This window comes from Amphibalanus amphitrite, unplaced genomic scaffold (assembly GCF_019059575.1).
Source record: "Amphibalanus amphitrite isolate SeventyFive unplaced genomic scaffold, NRLGWU_Aamphi_draft 000366F_arrow, whole genome shotgun sequence".
Classification (NCBI taxonomy): domain Eukaryota; kingdom Metazoa; phylum Arthropoda; class Thecostraca; order Balanomorpha; family Balanidae; genus Amphibalanus; species Amphibalanus amphitrite.
The window spans coordinates 378759-385040 of NW_024881860.1; the positions used below are offsets into that span (position 1 = coordinate 378759).

Here is a 6282-nt window from a genome sequence, read left to right on the forward strand (position 1 = left end):
AAAATAAAGTCGCTAGAAACAGCGGAGATCCCAAAAAAGTAAACAAAAGTAAAAGTCTAATATCTTGAAAACCGGTGAATATTTTTCGGTGAAATTTGGTAGATATTCGTTTTCGCTCTTTCTGAACCGAGCGACATCACTTTCATACCAATTCATAAACTTTTTTGAAGGTGGGAGGGTCCCTTTAATCTGAAGTCCAATTGCGGATATCTTGAAAACTAGGCCGAATTTCGGGAAACAGACTTCAGGGTAGGTCATAGGTGGGTTAGGTCTAGTGAAAACCGTTTTGTGTAAAAAAGGTGGCAGTCTTCCTTTAAGCCAAAAAAAAAAATCATCAAGAAAATAAACAGTTGTCCTGCCCTCAGGGATTCATGACTCGCCTGAGCCAGACGGACAACCGAATCGTATCCTCCCTATATGAAAGTGATCTGGCATGTTATTCATCGATTCGGAGAGCGTGGTGCTCTGCCCTGTACAGTGGTACAATTTTGATGTGATGTGACTGGTACTGGACCTCGAGTCTGTCAAATACAGTTATCTCTCTCTCTCTCTCTCTCTCTCTCTCTCTCTCTCTCTCTCTCTCTCTCCTCTCTCTCTCTCTCTCTCTCTCTCTCTCTCTCTCTCTCTCTCTCCTCTCTCTCTCTCTCTCTCTCTCTCTCTCTCTCTCTCCTCTCTCTCTCTCTCTCTCTCTCTCTCTCTCTCTCTCTCTCTCTCTCTCTCTCTCTCTCTCTCTCTCTCTCTCTCTCTCTCTCCTCTCTCTCTCTCTCTCCTCTCTCTCTCTCTCTCCTCTCTCTCTCTCTCTCTCTCTCTCTCCTCTCTCTCTCTCTCTCTCTCTCTCTCTCTCTCTCTCTCTCTCTCTCTCTCTCTCTCTCTCTCTCTCTCTCTCTCTCTCTCTCTCTCTCTCTCTCTCTCTCTCTCTCTCTCTCTCTCTCTCTCTCTCTCTCTCTCTCTCTCTCTCTCTCTCTCTCTCTCTCTCTCTCTCTCTCTCTCTCTCTCCCTCTCTCTCTCTCTCTCCTCTCTCTCTCTCTCTCTCTCTCTCTCTCTCTCTCTCTCTCTCTCTCTCTCTCTCTCTCTCTCTCTCTCTCTCTCTCTCTCTCTCCTCTCTCTCTCTCTCTCTCTCTCTCTCTCTCTCTCTCTCTCTCTCTCTCTCTCTCTCTCTCTCTCTCTCTCTCTCTCTCTCTCTCTCTCTCTCTCTCTCTCTCCTCTCTCTCTCTCTCTCTCTCTCTCTCTCTCTCTCTCTCTCTCTCTCTCTCTCTCTCTCTCTCTCTCTCTCTCCTCTCTCTCTCTCTCTCTCTCTCTCTCTCTCTCTCTCTCTCTCTCTCTCTCTCTCTCTCTCTCTCTCTCTCTCTCTCTCTCTCTCCTCTCTCTCTCTCTCTCTCTCTCTCCTCTCTCTCTCTCTCTCTCTCTCTCTCTCTCTCTCTCTCTCTCTCTCTCTCTCTCTCTCTCTCTCTCTCTCTCTCTCTCTCTCTCTCTCTCTCTCTCTCTCTCTCTCTCTCTCTCTCTCTCTCTCTCTCTCTCTCTCTCTCTCTCTCTCTCTCTCTCTATTAATGTATTACGCTATTGGGATATGTGAAACGTCATTTCTCCATCGTGCAGGAAGAAGCATGCGTGGGAAATACCTTCCTACACTTGGTCTTGGCTAATGTTTTGGCCTGACCTCGTATTTATCGAAAATACCTCGGGCCTAACTTTGCATTCGCTAAAAAAAAAAAAACAGATCTAAACATTATTCCAGCCCTGGCCAGGAATATATTGTCTACGATGATCGGCTCGAGCCCAGTTATATAGAAGAAGAGTACCCCCCCCCCCCCCCCCGGCACGATTGTTGCTAGCGGAACACCTCATCCGAAAAGGTGTGCTTGTGCCCGTTCAAAACTCACCGTCTTTCTCGGCCGGCTCCACGTTTATCATCGTCTGGGCACACTTCTTCGCGGTATGTCTGATTTTGTGCAGGACATGCTCCTTCACGTCCTCCTCGAGCCCCATGATCATTCCCAAGTCAGTCCACACCTGGAAACATCGCAAAATCACATTAATGAATGGAATTAACATCAAGCAACATCAAGTGAACATTATATCATTGTGGAAGGTCAGGTCAGGTAAGTTATTCAAGCTCACAAAAAGTTTGAAAGCGCGCCACGTCAAGTGTCAACCTCTGGTGATCTTTTACCTGATAAAATGACTGGAATGCTTTCGTCATGGTTTGTGACAAGATTCCCAACTCCGCCTTGAGCGTTTCGTTACGGTTACGTTGCTTAGGAACCGCCAAGTTAGATGGGATGGGGGGGGGGGTGACTTCCCAGCAGGCGGTAGAAAAAGCAGAGGGAGTGGGTTAAAAATTATACAAATTTTCCAGATGTTTTCCTATCCAATGTTGTTCCCTGATAGCGCGGATATAAAATGGTGCCACTAATTATATAGTTAGTTCAGTTCAACCATACCCCGTTAAAGAGTTTCAAAATTCCTTTACCGTTACATCACGCTGCCGCGCTGGCGGGAAAAAAGTTCCCACGCATTCATAATACATAGGAAGATGGTGATCATCTGGGTCAACTGGCGAGCTTATAATTGGGAAGTTTATAAAAAAACACGTTTACATGAATGTTTGAAGCCCCGTTTCTCGATAATCCACCCTTAACCCTCGCCCTGGCAGGGCATTTTTCATAACACGGCCTGGCAGGGGGGGGGTCGATGCGACCCCCCCCCTCGCGATTGGCTCCTATGGCACCTAGAAACACCAAATTTGGTAGGTAGGTGGGCCCCCCGGAGTTCTCGCCCCTGTGCAAATTTGGTTGCTCTAGGTCAATATTTAGGGGGGTTTTGGGGGGGGGGGGTATAAATGTAAAAATTTCGCTAAAAACAGGTCAAAAGTTTTTCGCTTATAACTTTTGATCTAATTAAGATAGAGCAAAAAGAAAAGCACCAGTGAACTCAGCACGTCAAGGCGCGTCGAATGATATACTTTTTAGCTTGCTTAAGTGTACTTAAAGTTTTTCTTAAATCTAAGTAAACTTAAATTAATAAATTAAGTTAAAGTTAACCAAATTGCATCATATCGCATATCATTCGATTCGGCTGATCACCAGGAACACAATGATACCATTTTTTAAGCTCTAGCGTCATTATGTGCCAAGTTATTGGCAAAAACGTCATTTGACCTCAGTTGACCTCATTTGACCTGACCCATGGATAAGTACACCAAACAAAGAAGCACCAAGTGACCTGCTGTTAAGTACCGTGGTTTCAAAGCAAAAAAGTGATAGAACGAAGTGGATATCTCCAGTATTTTCCGAATTTAGTATTTTCCCATAGGCTTAACATTACGACGTAATGACCTCTAACCCTATTAGTGGCAGGCTCCTGGCTACCCCCTATTAGTGGCAGGGGGGGCTGTTTACGACCCCCCTTGATATCTCGAGATCTAACCGGCCGATTTTCAAAATTCAAACGGCATTCGATTTGGCTCAACGAGATCTACATTTCTAAAAAAATAAAAGTAAAAAATGTCAATAGGGGGGTAGAGGGGGTAAAAACGGGCAAATTACAGATACATTTTAGACTGTTTATCACGGCCAGGTTTCTGAACCAATCTTAACGCAACTTTTGCCGATCGATAGAGAATGAACCAGGAATTCACATGGATCCTAAAAATATGCATTTTCAAAAATCATAGGCGGATACAGATCATTGAGATTGGGGGTACACAAAAAGTATAGTAAATAAGGTTTTTGTTGGTACTGTTTCTAAAAAGGGTGGCAATGGTCTTGTTATGTTACAATTTTCTTATGAGAGAACGACTAAAATTGTATTGGTCATGCATAGGCGGTGTCAGGGCACCTATGTTGGGAGGTAAAAAATGACCCCCCTTTTTGGACGCCTGGATCCGCCTATTATAGCAAAAACGTGTCAAAAGAGGATGCACAATAACTTTGTATATGTTATCACATGATAAATTTCATTCACTGTTCGTAAAACTGGTGCAGCATCGTGATCTTCGCCCAAATGACTCGCTTCACGAATAGGACCCCCCAATTCCCAGTAGTCTGGAGCCGCCCCTGGTAAAGTTATAAACTTGAAATTTTCAGGGAATGTGCCCAATTTAGTTTTAGGAAAAGTCAGAAAATTTCAGCATCGTAGCTTCAGCGGTTTCGGAGATATTCCCGAAAAACCTGAGGGGTGGATAAAAACAACCCCCACTGCCACTAATAGGGCTAACTGACCTCAGGTCAGTGACCTCAAAAAAGCCGGACTATATGTTATACAACTCGGTGAACTTAGCACATCCTGAAAGTTTGAAGGAAATCAGTCGAAAACTGTGAGTTGGACAGGCGTAAAAAGAAAATTGAAATTTGACCATGACCTTGTACCGGTTTTTCTGACCTGGTGACCGGAACCAAGGTCACCCGGACCTGAAATTTTCAGGTCATATGTAAAAAGGTTGCCCCATAGGCTGTGCCAAATTTGGCGCCGTTTTTACGCTATCTTCGAAAAACCTTAGGGGGGTCGCATCGACCCCCCCCCCTGCCAGGGCGAGGGTTAAAAGGCACAGATGTCAAATGTGACATTTTAACTACACCACGCTTACGCATAGCCACTGTGACGTCACCGTGGCGGTCAAATTTTCCTACTGAACTACCCTGTTAGTAAAGGAATCTCGAGTTCAATTGCACATAACATTAGACAAGACTTTTAAATACCGAATAAAGCAACACTTACGGCAGCTTCGCTGTACATATCCGGGAATATCTCCTTCATCTCCTCGCCAGTCTTCCGGTTTCGGTTGCTCGTGAGGCATATCCGCCGAACCTCGAAGGAATCTTTGAGAACAGATGTCTTGTGAGTGACATCGGCGTGCTTTAGCTTGGCACTGAACTTGGCGGTTTCGGTGCAGATGTCTAGCTGCGACTTCTTCGTTTTGGGAAACATCCCCGACCCCGGCATCCCCTCTTCAGCTGCCGCACGCTTTTTCACAACGATGCCCCTGGCTCGTCTTTCCGTGTCGATGACGGCGTTGCTCAATGCTCAATGGCTTTCGACAGTTTTTGAATCTGTTCCGAAGTTTCTGTCGGAAGCTGTTCTTCCGCAGAGTCACCTTTGAGAAAGAAAAGAACCGTTTTTTTTTTAATTTCATGGACAGCTTTATCAGGCAGTGAACACTGAACAAGATATAAATACGTTCATTAAACGTGTTTTCTTCTATCGTGATATTATTGGGAGGATAGAAACAACAAAAAGTAGATGTCCGGATATGACCGTTTTAACAATTTGTTTTGTTTGTTTGTAACAACAATTTGTCAATTTGTTTTGACAATTTGTCTTCCAGAATTTCATCATCGCGGAAATCTTCGTCCGCAAATCTACGTCAACGCATTTCTTGGATTGTATGGTCATACTACGGATTACTGTTAAGTCATACTAACAAAACACAAAGTATACAGTAATTTCAGCTTACCTTCGAGGACTGGGACGCTTGCTCGGTTCTCTGACAGAAGGCCTTGGTTCTGACGACTTGAGCACAATGGCGGTCGCGAATGGTCGCGAACTGAAGAGACGTTCCGAAAATATTATACTTGGAATAATACTGTGCTGGACGAATAGATTAATCACTTTTAGATTAGTTATGTCACAACGGAATAGGATTATCAAGAAAGTGATACAGTATTGCTTGAAATACGCTCCCGAATACTCCCGAAGAATAATGTTAGTAATGCTACCACATAATATTACTCCATGGTTATAAAATTATTGTCCGGACATGATAGTTTTATCACGAAGGAAGTAATTTTTACACCTAAATGAGAATAGTTTTATTCTGTCGCGTCAATTTATCAGCCGTAATGGAGTATAAAAATTACCCTAATTACTCCACAGCGGTTTATTTTTATGCAGTTTTGATAAAAGTACTCTAGCTGTCAATTTTATTACCATCTAATGGGAGTTCAGCACAAATATATTCCAATGACCTTGTTTATCACTGTGAAATAAGTTAAAATTACCCCATGCCTCTTTGAGACTGATATAAATTTATAACCCAAAAGAATAAAAAGGACACGTGATAAAATTAGAAGATAAAATTACCACTTTCTAAAACACAAAAGAGATGATTATAGTACCAAGTTTAAGAATAACTTTCAAAAACGCCCTTAATGCAATGCAGAGAGTAAGAATACGCTACAAAACATAATCATTATATGCCATTGGTGCGTGATTATTCGCCAAACTGGAGTGGAAAAACTCCAAAACTAACTCTCTAGGTGTAAGTTTTTTTCAGTGTAGATAAAC

At 43.3% G+C, this 6282-nt stretch overlaps 1 long non-coding RNA gene across 1 annotated transcript; it reads right to left on the minus strand.

Moving 5' to 3' along the window:
* Positions 1-1947: 1947 nt before the first annotated feature.
* On the minus strand, positions 1948-5979 carry LOC122389645. Its single transcript, XR_006258008.1, has 3 exons — positions 5453-5979; positions 4717-5092; positions 1948-2010 (listed from the first exon to the last, which is right to left on the minus strand). It is a non-coding gene; the product is annotated as an uncharacterized LOC122389645 (long non-coding RNA).
* Between the last annotated feature and the right edge of the window lie 303 nt (positions 5980-6282).